Below are 12,545 nucleotides of genomic sequence, written 5' to 3' on the forward strand. Positions count from 1 at the left end.
GCACGGCGAATAAGCCTCCTTACCTTGACAAGCCAGAGATGATATATCACTCTCTATAAGGAGAAACGTTACCCCTTAAATTAGGTCACACATCGGTTATCATCATTTACTTGCATTATGATCAGTTGGATATTTTGTGGAAAATTATATATAAAACCCTATGAAATTTTCAGCAAAAGCATGTCCGGCTCAGTGGAAATCTGTTTCCAGATTTGTATTTCAAAAGAGCTGCTAATGCGAATTTAACTCATTGAGTCACATTCAGACCTTTGACATGAAAAGCAAATTTCATGGTCTGTCTCCATAACAACCAAGCTTCTTCTGTCAGAGAACTGTCATGTAAGGATATATAATGTGTTTAATCAGATTGTATGGACAACAATTGGCAGCCTGTGCTTCCCCCTCGCTGTTTTATTGTTCTTATCTAGGGTTTGTAAACAGAAAACTATCACTTTTCCTTTTCAGTTATATGATGGCACTGCCATTCATGGAGAATGTCATGGGCAAATCCAGAGGAAAGCTTTCAGTGTTGCTAATGGTAATAAAGATAATATGATAAAACTATTATACTATGAAAGATTTTTTTTGTGGAAAATCATTACATTTATTAGATTTTTAATGCAATAAACCTATTTATGTAAAATGTATATCAGCTGCCAAATAAAACAAACATGTTTCCATGTCTACTGAATTATTTATCTGTCAGTCTGTTTACAGTATAGTGCAAAAATGTTGAGCAGATGTCAAAATAATGCTGCAAACTAAGAATGATTTAAAAAATAGAAGAGTTTTTATCAATTAACAAAACGTAAATTAACAAAATAGAAATCTGACCCACAGTAATATTTGGGCTGTTCCTGTACATCCATTGACTTCAAAACCGCATCAATTCTTCCATGTCCATTTGCACAAAGTCAATGATTTTTTAAGACTATAGGCAGGTGTATATTTAACTCATTTTTCCAAACAGGTGAAATGATCCTTATTTTCATAAGTAACTTGAAACATCGTCATTGACTGAAACAAAAATAGTTGTTTAAGAAGAATTAAAATTGGGTGAGGAATATCCAAACTCTGCTACAAAGGAGAGGTTGTAAAAGACAGTTTAATGTCTGTTGTGAATTCAGCTTTTGGGCTCCCTCCGGTGGTTGTAGAGGGTAATGCAGTTGTGCCTGGACTGCAGGAGTGGACAGGTGTATCTACTAATAGCAAAACTGACTGGGGTATATAGCTTTGCAGGATATTCCTATAATATATATTCCTATTAGGTATATACTTACCCTCGGACGCGCCCTGCTTCTTTCCGGCAGCCTTTCTTCCTAAGAATCAACGCTTCCAGGACCTTCGGTGACGTCGCGGTGACGTCACGGCTTCTGATTGGTCACGCGGCGGTCACATGGGCGGTCGCGCGACCAATCACAAACCGCGACGTCACTGCGACGTCACCGCAAGGTCCTGAAAGCGCTGATTCGAAGGAAGGAAGGTTCCCGGTTAGTACCAGTGCGCGTCAGAGGGTAAGTATAGCGATATTTTTAATTTTTATTCTTTATTTTACACTTAAATCTGAATTCCGATACCAATTCCCGATATCTTAAACATATCGGGAATCAGTATCGGAATTCCGATTCCAGATTCAGAAGATTGCCGACTTCATGGCCGACACCACACAGGGGTCGGGTTTCATGAAACCCGACTTTGCCAAAAGTCGGCGACTTCTGAAAGTGGCCGACCCGTTTCGCTCAACCCTAGTGGTGATCCGTATTTTCTGCGGTGGATATTTTCTAGTGTTTTTATACTGACCGCATAGTACTCTGTTCTATTCTTTCTTTTTAGCTAGTATGGCCTCCTATGCTAAAATCTGATTTCATATCTGTGTATGTTATTTCCCTCTCCTCTCACAGTCAATATTTGTGGGGGGCTATCTATCCTTTGGGGATTTTCTCTGAGGCAAGATAGGTTTCCTGTTTCTGTCTTTAGGGGTCGTTAGATCTTAGGCTGTGCCGAGGGGTCTAGGGAGTGTTAGGAACCCCCCACGGCTACTTCTAGTTGCACTGCTAGGTTCAGGGTTTGCGGTCAGTAGAGGGACCACCTTCTCCAGAGTCCGTCTCATGCTGCTCCTAGGCCACCAGATCATAACAAATGTCGCAGGTTATACACCATAGCAAGACAGGGCATAGCAATAATGCACTAATTAGTTATACTGTAAAAGCAATGTCCCTCCCAAAGATCTCAATGCGGACTGTAATTTCAAGATGCATTGCTCATGTTCATTTCAACGTAAACAAGTTTATTCGAAGAAGCAGCAAGAAATGAGCAATGTCAAAAACCATAGATGCAGTGGTCAGCTAAGAAAACTTAGTGCAGCATAGGAAGAAACACATAATGCTTTGAAATCAGAAGATGTTCAGCACTCCATCAGAACTGACATCAACCAACAGGGCCCACCATACCCATCCACTGACTGAATCCAAATTTATTCGACAGCAGGACATCAACCCCAAACATACAGCAAATGTCGTTAAAGGGAATCTGTCACCAGTTGGACGTATATGACCTATTAATATAGGTATACAGGTAATAGAAATGTTAAGCTAGTCCTACCTGTATGCCTCATAATAACAGTCTTGTTGTTGAGAAATTTTATATTCTGTCTTTATGCTAATGATTTCTTCCAGGCTCTGGGGTGTGCTGTGCCTGGAAGAAATACTTGCCTCCTGTTTTCATTGTAATACCAGCCCCTTCCCATGTAAATCAGTTATGGACCCAGAATCCCACGACTGAGCCCTGCAATCCCTCTACAATTAGTACCTCTTCCTCCCTTCTGTGGGCACTGAATTCAGGGATCTTCTGTGCAGGCGCCGGCGAGTCACTGTGACCTCTGGCGTTAATAACGATAAGGTGTTCTACCCACTTCCTCCCTGAGTTGTCATCGCTAGGAACCAGGGTCGGCTCCAGGTTTTCGTGGGTCCCAGGTGAAAGTTTCAATGGGCTGTTTTTCACCCAAATCACAATTCATGATGCACAGATACAACAGAGAAATATAGGTATAGTACAATGCCAAAGATTTTAATTCTTACATTACATGTGTGATATCTATTGTAAATTCTACAATAGGTCATAAACCGGAGAATATAGTCCTCCATACAGTATTATGGGCACCACATAGTGCTACATACAGAATAATGATCCTCATATATTGCTCCATACAGTATTATGGGCACCACATAGTGCTCCATACAGAATAATGAATCCCATATATTGCTACATACAGTATTATGGGCACCACATAGTGCTCTATGCAGAATGAGCCCCATATACTGCTCCAAACAGAATAATGGACCCCATATAATGCTCCATACAGTATAATTGGCCTCATTTGTTGCTCCATACAGTATATAGTATGCCCATATATTGCTCCATACAGTATATATTAGGCCTTATATATTGCTCCATACAGAATAATGGACCCCATGTAATGTTTCATACAGTATAATGAGCCACATATATTGCTCCAAACAGAATAATGAGCCCCATATATTGCTTCATACAGTAAATAATATGCCCCATATATTGCTTCATACAGTATTATAAGCCCTATATTTTGCTCCATAATGTATAATGGGCCCCATATAATGCTCCCTAAAGAATAATGAGTCCCATATACATATATTTTTTCCTGATCTATTGCTAATAATCTACTGATAAAAATTACATACAAACTACCAGCTTTAGTTAAAAAATAGATTGAAAAAAAAGCTAAAAAAAAAATAAAAAAATGAATGCATCTAGAATGTCATGTATGAAAAAATAGCTTTTTTTCTTGGGGGATGGTAATATTCCCACAGATGTCTTAATGTAATCTTACCTTCATGCAGAAGTTGTATTCAAGTTTTGGTATTTCCATAGTTTTCTTGTGTGTGATTCGCAAATTGGGCATGGGAGACTTCAGACTTATAGATCATAAACATGGGCATATTAGGACTCTGTAGAAACCACTAAGTTGTAAAATGAAAGGCATTGTTACATTCTCTATGAATCTAAGAAAATAAACTATTCCATTGGGGTATTTCCTTCAGGAAGAGGGGGAAAGTACTCCAAAAAACAGTTCTGCAAAATAACAGTCTTGATGAGAGAATCTGAAAAAAATGCAGGATCAATCAAATTTGTATTTAATGTATTTGTTGACAATTGAATGTAAATGATTATGCTCTAGGGCAGTGTTTCCCAGACTCCAGTTCTTACGGCTTACTAAAACATCATATCTACAGGAGTTACTTATTATTGCACTAATGATGGAATTATTATCAAGGAGTTAGAATTTGCCACAGGTTCTCTCACCTGTGATATACAAAGTAAATCATGAAGTCATGATCTGTTAGGGGCTGTGAAGACTGAACTTTAGGAAACACTGCTATTGGGGCTTTCCAGAACTGAGAGCATAATAAGAATAAGAAAAAAGTATACAAAAATGAATACCTGTCTACCAACCGTACTCTGATCTAGTCAATTTCTTTGGCATTGCTCTCATTGGGCCATCTTTGGCGCCTTCCTGTTTTCTTTGCGGCCTTTTGAAGCCTGCCATCTTCAATACCTCCTATTTTAACCTGTTGCAATACCTATTCAGCACAGGAGTTGCCGAGACTAAAGGCACAAAAGATGGTTGAGCACTTAAAGACTCCAAAAATGGCCCAGAGAAGACCAAAGCAGAGATGCACCAGTTGATGAATGTATACTGTGTGTTAGGGTTGGCGGATTGCACTAAATAAATTTAATTGTAATGTGCAATTGTAACCCGGAGTCCACCATGCTGAGATGTTAAACTGCTGCTAATGTGAACAAGGACGGAACGCAAGGTGAGCGATTGCTTGCACACACTAAGTTAAACACCACTCAGTGTGAACACTACATGAACTGCACTGGCATGCAGAGACAAAACAGAAGCTCTGCAACAGAGCTGTGTCACTTGCACACAGCAACGCAACAGATGCTTTCCAACTGAGCTGTGTCACTTGCGCACAGAAACGGAACAGATGCTCAGCGACTAAACTGTGTCACTCACACACAGACACAGAACAGGTATGGTGCTAGAAAAGACCCCTGTTAACCTCAGAGGGGAATGTAGCCTGCTAAAGGGGTTAAAGGCAAACAGTGGTCACACAGTCAGCAAATGAACTCAACCAACTCCTCTCCAGAGGTGCCAGAATTCTAATGGCTAAACACCAGTCCTGAATTCACTCAGACAATCTCCTCTCCGGAGCATGAAAAAACAGCTTACCGCCGACCCTGAGTACATGATGGTAAAGACCACATTGGTGCAATGTTCCATATACTAATATAACAAGAATGATACTAGCATGCCCGTGTGCGCCTCTGAGACCCTTTTAACCCCTTCATGACCCAGCCTATTTTGACCTTAAAGACCTCGCCGTTTTTTACAATTCTGACCAGTGTCCCTTTATGAGGTAATAATTCAGGAACGCTTCAACGGATTCTAGCGGTTCTGAGACTGTTTTTTCGTGACATATTGGGCTTCATGTTAGTGGTAAATTTAGGTCAATAAATTCTGCGTTTATTTGTGATAAAAATGGAAATTTTGCCAAAATTTTTAAAATTTCGCAATTTTTACATTTTGAATTTTTATTCTGTTAAACCAGAGAGTTATGTGACACAAAATAGTTAATAAATAACATTTCCCACATGTATACTTTACATCACCACAATTTTGGAAACAACATTTTTTTTTGCTAGGACGTTATAAGGGTTAAAATTTGACCAGCGATTTCTCATTTTTACAACGAAATTTACAAAACCATTTTTTTTAGGGACCACCTCACATTTGAAGTCAGTTTGAGGGGTCTATATGGCTGAAAATACCCAAAAATTAACACCATTCTAAAAACTGCACCCCTCAAGGTACTCAAAACCACATGCAAGAAGTTTATTAACCCTTCAGGTGCTTCACAGCAGCAGAAACAACATGGAAGGAAAAAATGAACATTTAACTTTTTAGTCACAAAAATTATCTTTTAGCAAAAATTTTTTTATTTTCCCAATGGTAAAAGGAGAAACTGAACCACGAAAGTTGTTGTCCAATTTGTCTTGAGTACGCTGATACCTCATATGTGGGGGTAAACCACTGTTTGGGCGCACGGCAGGGCTTGGAAGGCAAGGAGCGCCATTTGACTTTTTGAATGAAAAATTGGCTCCACTCTTTAGCGGACACCATGTCACGTTTGGAGAGCCCCCGTGTGCCTAAACATTGGAGCTCCCCCACAAGTGACCCCATTTTGGAAACTAGACCCCCCAAGGAACTTATCTAGATGCCTAGTGAGCACTTTAAACCCTCAGGTGCTTCACAAATTGATCTGTAAAAATGAAAAAGTACTTTTTTTTCACAAAAAAATTCTTTTCGCCTCAATTTTTTCATTTTCACATGGGCAATAGAATAAAATGGATCATAAAATTTGTTGGGCAATTTCTCCCGAGTACGCCGATACCTCATATGTGGGGGTAAACCACTGTTTGGGCACTCGGCAGGGCTCGGAAGGGAAGGCGCGCCATTTGACTTTTTGAATGGAAAATTAGCTCCAATTGTTAGCGGACACCATGTCGCGTTTGGAGAGCCCCTGTGTGCCTAAACATTGGAGCTCCCCCACAAGTGACCCCATTTTGGAAACTAGACCCCCCAAGGAACTTATCTAGATGCATATTGAGCACTTTAAACCCCCAGGTGCTTCACAGAAGTTTATAACGCAGAGCCATGAAAATAAAAAATAATTTTTCTTTCCTCAAAAATGATTTTTTAGCCTGGAATTTTCTATTTTGCCAAGGGTAATAGGAGAAATTGGATCCCAAATGTTGTTGTCCAGTTTGTCCTGAGTACGCTGATACCCTATATGTGGGGGTAAACCACTGTTTGGGCGCACGGCAGGGCTCGGAAGGGAAGGCACGCCATTTGGCTTTTTAAATGGAAAATTAGCTCCAATCATTAGCGGACACCATGTCACGTTTGGAGAGCCCCTGTGTGCCTAAACATTGGAGATCCCCCAGAAATGACCCCATTTTGGAAACTAGACCCCCAAAGGAACTAATCTAGATGTGTGGTGAGGACTTTGAACCCCCAAGTGCTTCACAGAAGTTTATAACGCAGAGCCATGAAAATAAAAAAAAATATATGTTTTCTCAAAAATGATTTTTTAGCCTGCAATTTTTTTATTTTCCCAAGGGTAACAGGAGAATTTTGACCCCAAAAGTTGTTGTCCAGTTTCTCCTGAGTACGCTGATACCCCATATGTGGGGGTAAACCACTGTTTGGGCACATGCCGGGGCTCGGAAGTGAAGTAGTGACGTTTTGAAATGCAGACTTTGATGGAATGCTCTGTTGGCGTCACGTTGCGTTTGCAGAGCCCCTGATGTGGCTTAACAGTAGAAACCCCCCACAAGTGACCGCATTTTGGAAACTAGACCCCGAAAGGAACTTATCTAGATGTGTGGTGAGCACTTTGAACCCCCAAGTGCTTCATAGAAGTTTATAATGCAGAGCCGTGAAAATAATAAATACGTTTTCTTTCTTCAAAAATCATTATTTAGCCCAGAATTTTTTATTTTCCCAAGGGTTACAGGAGAAATTGGACCCCAAAAGTTGTTGTCCAGTTTCTCCTGAGTACGCTGATACCCCATGTGTGGAGGTAAACCACTGTTTGGGCACACGTCGGGGCTCAGAAGGGAAGTAGTGACTTTTGAAATGCAGACTTTGATGGAATGGTCTGCGAGCGTTACGTTGCGTTTGCAGAGCCCCTGGTGTGCCTAAACAGTAGAAACCCCCCACAAGTGACCCCATTTTAGAAACTAGACCCCCCAAGGAACTTATCTAGATATGTGGTGAGCACTTTGAACCCCCAAGTGCTTCACAGACGTTTACAACGCAGAGCCGTGAAAATAAAAAATTATTTTTCTTTCCTCAAAAATGATGTTTTAGCAAGCATTTTTTAATTTTCACCAGGGTAACAGGAGAAATTGGACCCCAGTAATTGTTGCGCAGTTTATCCTGAGTATGCTGGTACCCCATATGTGGGGGTAAACCACTGTTTGGGCACACGTCGGGGCTCGGAAGTGATGGAGCACCATTTGACTTTTTGAATACGAGATTGGCTGGAATCAATGGTGGCGCCATGTTGCGTTTGGAGACCCCTGATGTGCCTAAACAGTGGAAACCCCTCAATTCTACCTCCAACACTAACCCCAACACACCCCTAATCCTAATCCCAACTGTAGCCATAACCCTAATCACAACCCTAACCACAACCCTAATTACAACCCTAACCCTAAGGCTATGTGCCCACGTTGCGGATTCGTGTGAGATTTTTCAGCATCATTTTTGAAAAATCCGCGGGTAAAAGGCACTGCTTTTTACCTGCGGATTTTCCGCGGATTTCCAGTTTTTTTTGTGCGGATTTCACCTGCGGATTCCTATTGAGGAACAGGTGTAAAACGCTGCGGAATCCGCACAAAGAATTGACATGCTGTGGAAAATACAACGCAGCGTTTCCGCGCGGTATTTTCCGCACCATGGGCACAGCGGATTTGGTTTTCCATAGGTTTACATGGTACTGTAAACCTGATGGAACACTGCTGCGAATCCGCAGCGGCCAATCCGCTGCGGATCCGCAGCCAAATCCGCACCATGTGCACATAGCCTAATTCTAAAGGTATGTGTACACGCTGCGGATCCATGAGTTTACAGTTCAATGTAAACCTATGGGAAACAAAAATCGCTGTACACATGCTGCGGAAAAACTGCACGGAAACGCAGCGGTTTACATTCCGCAGCATGTCACTTCTTTGTGCGGATTCCGCAGCGGTTTTACAACTGCTCAAATAGAAAATCGCAGTTGTAAAACCGCAGTGAAATGCGCAGAAAAAACGCGGTAAATCCGCCATAAATCCGCAGCGGTTTAGCACTGCGGATTTCTCAAATCCGCAGCGGAAAAATCCGCAGAGGACCAGAATACGTGTGCACATACCGAAACCCTAACCCTAGCCCTAACCCTAGCCCTAACCCTAACCCTATTCTAACATTAGTGGAAAAAAAAAATTCTTTATTTTTTTATTGTCCCTACCTATGGGGGTGACAAAGGGGGAGGGGGGTCATTTATTATTTTTTTTTTTTGATCACTGAGATATAATCTATCTCAGTGATCAAAATGCACTTTGGAACGAATCTGCCGGCCGGCAGATTCGGCGGGCGCACTGCGCATGCGCCCGCCATTTTGGAAGATGGCGGCGCCCAGGGAGAAGACGGACGGACCCCGGCAGGATCGATAAGTATGATGGGGTGGGGGGAGCACGGGGGGGGGATCGGAGCATGGGGGGGTGGATCGGAGCACGGGAGAGGTGGAACGGAGCACGGGGGGATGGAACGGAGCACGGGGGGGTGGAACGGAGCATGGGGGTGGAACGGAGCACGGGGGGGTGGAACGGAGCACGGAGGGGGGTGGATCGGAGTGCAGGGGGTGATTGGAGCATGGGGGGAGCGGACAAGAGCACGGGGGGAGCGGACAGGAGGACGGAGGGGAGCCGGAGCAGTGTACCGGACAGATCGGAGGGCTGGGGGGGCGATCGGTGGGGTGGGGGCACATTAGTGTTTCCAGCCATGGCCGATGATATTGCAGCATCGGCCATGGCTGGATTGTAATATTTCACCAGTTTTAATAGGTGAAATATTACAAATCGCTCTGATTGGCAGTTTCACTTTCAACAGCCAATCAGAGCGATCGTAGCCACGGGGGGGTGAAGCCACCCCCCCTGGGCTAAACTACCACTCCCCCTGTCCCTGCAGATCGGGTGAAATGGGAGTTAACCCTTTCACCCGATCTGCAGGGACGCGATCTTTCCATGACGCCACATAGGCGTCATGGGTCGGATTGGCACCGACTTTCATGACGCCTACGTGGCGTCAAAGGTTGGGAAGGGGTTAAAAGCCTGAGCAAGATGTTGGGACTGACGTCTATGCTCAGCAGCACCCGCAGCGCCCCAAGCTGAATGGGAGACTGCTGATGCTGGCAAGGCTTGGAATCTACCCTGTGCAGCGGGAGAATCCTGGCGCCTAACATTGTGTGAGTATACTTTTTAAATCCCTTCCTGATACTATCTATTTCAGAATATTTGCATCAGTTCGAATATAAGATAAAAAATAATGTAATTCAGGTGAACATGCACTTTTTTTGTAAAATTCAATGCCAATTTGATTCACTTTGAAACTATATGCTTATCTAGGATGCGCATAGCTTGTCATATGAGGTTTCGATGATGCCATTGTTCAGAGATGCAAAAACTTCATATGCTGTGTATTTATAAGTGATGCTCTTATCATTTGTTAGAGATGTATTTGTAGTTACATAGATATTGTATACAAACCATTGATATTAAATAATTTAAAATTTGAAAAAAGTAAATGAAAAACAATAATAATTATAAAAATCCCTATAAGTGACCATATAAGTAGAACTGCAGATTGATTGAATGTGTCCCTTATATTGCTTGTTGTGAAAAAAATATCACAATATTAGATATATATGTGTGTTCATATAAAAAACATTTACCGTATATACTCGAGTATAAGCTGACCCGAGTATAAGCCGACCCCCCTAATTTTGCCACGAAGAACTGGGAAAACTTAATGACTCAAGTATAAGCCTAGGGTGGGAAATGCAGCAGCTACTGGTAAATGTCAAAAGTAAAAATAGATACAAATAAAAGTAAAATTAATTGAGACATCAGTAGGTCAAGTGTTTTTGAATATCCATATTGAATCAGGAGCCCCATATAATGCTCCATAAAGTTTATGATGGGCCCATAAGATGCTCCATATTAAAATATGCCCCATATAATCCTGCATAAAGGTTAATAATGGCCCCATAAGATGCTCCATAGACATATTTGCCCAATATAGTGCTGCACAAATGCTGATTATGGCCCCATAAGATGCTCCATAAAGATATTTGCCCCCATATAGTGCTGCACAAATGTTGATTATGGCCCTACAAGATGCCCCATACAGACACTTGCCCCATATAATGCTGCACAAACGTTATGGCCCCATACAGTGCTGCACAAACGTTATGGCCCCATAGATGCTCCATACAAACACTTGCCCAATATAGTGCTGCACAAATGTTATGGCCCCATAGATGCTCCATACAGACACTTGCCCCATTTGCTGTTGCTGCGATAAAAAAAAAATAGATCACAAACTCACCTCTCCGTTGCTCAGGCCCCTGGCACTTTCAATAGTCACCTGCTCCATGTTCCAGCGCCACCCCATCTTCAGCGTCTTCAGTACTGACGTTCAGGCAGAAGGCGAGCACTAACCACATCACCGCGCCCTCTGATCTGAGTGTCACTGCTGAAGACAGAGCGGCGCCCGGAACGGTGAGCAGGTGAATATCGCACAGCGCAGCGCTCCCCCTCCCCGTTATATTCACCTGCTCCTGGCGATGTGCAGTCCCTGCTTCCCCGATGCCGCAGCTTCATCCTGTACTGAGCGGTCACCGTTACCTCTCATTACAGTAATGAATATGCGGCTCCACCTCTATGGGAGATGGAGCTGCATATTCATTACTGTAATTAGCGGTACCATGTGACTGCTCAGTACAGGAAGAAGCTGCCGGCGCTGGGAAAGCCAAGGACCGGCAGGGACCGTGCCAGGAGTAGGTGAGTATAATTAGACAGCCCCCGCTCCCCCTCCCCTGCCGACCCCTGGGTATAACTTCAGTATAAGCCGAGAGGGGGACTTTCAGCCCAAAAAAGTGGGCTGAAAATCTTGGCTTATACTCGAGTATATATGATAGTTCATTTGCTAATGGAGTCCACTCTGACCCTGATGACAAAGCCTCATGGTTTTTATGATGATTTAACAGGCAGTTAATAACTACAGTAGTAAATAAACAAAACTATAAAGTGCTAATAAACTAGTAAAATAGTAAAATACATAATAAAAAATCAAAGTGACAGCACCAGTTCATGCAAATATTTTATGTAGATAAAAAGAAGAGGCTGAAAACATAAATGAGGTTTTAGGTAAAACAGAGAATAGCATATTGTATCCTCAGGATTGATTGGGTTAAAACTCTTCAATCCATTCTAGCCATAGGAAGTAAAAAGTACTAGTGACAGTCACAAGTTTGGACCTAGATAATTAAGACAGATTACAATATTTCACACCAGACAGTACCATCCACAATTCATCCAAGGATCCTTGGTGTCAGACATCCACTGATCACACATTACTGCCAATAATGCATTTTCAAACACTCCCCTTGAAAAATCTTTGCTAAATCGTAACCAAAAATGTAGAAACATTTTTACACAATTATGTACATATACTAACTCTAGATTTTATAGCACAATATTAGAAAGATATAGGCTTTTACTTATCAATACATAAGATGGCTAAAGTGATTTTTTCTTTCAATTTCAGCTTGATGTTCAATATAAAATTAAATTCTTAGAAACAATGATGAAAAGAAATAATCAGCAAAACATAT

The 12,545-nt window shown here is 42.1% G+C and overlaps 1 protein-coding gene across 3 annotated transcripts in view; it reads right to left on the reverse strand.

The window, feature by feature from the left end:
• Nucleotides 1-12,545, reverse strand: part of NLGN4X (neuroligin 4 X-linked) — a 608,585-nt gene that overhangs the window by 356,641 nt on the left and 239,399 nt on the right. The gene's annotated exons all lie outside the window — the stretch shown is intronic.

Source organism: Ranitomeya imitator, chromosome 3, assembly GCF_032444005.1.
Source record: "Ranitomeya imitator isolate aRanImi1 chromosome 3, aRanImi1.pri, whole genome shotgun sequence".
Classification (NCBI taxonomy): domain Eukaryota; kingdom Metazoa; phylum Chordata; class Amphibia; order Anura; family Dendrobatidae; genus Ranitomeya; species Ranitomeya imitator.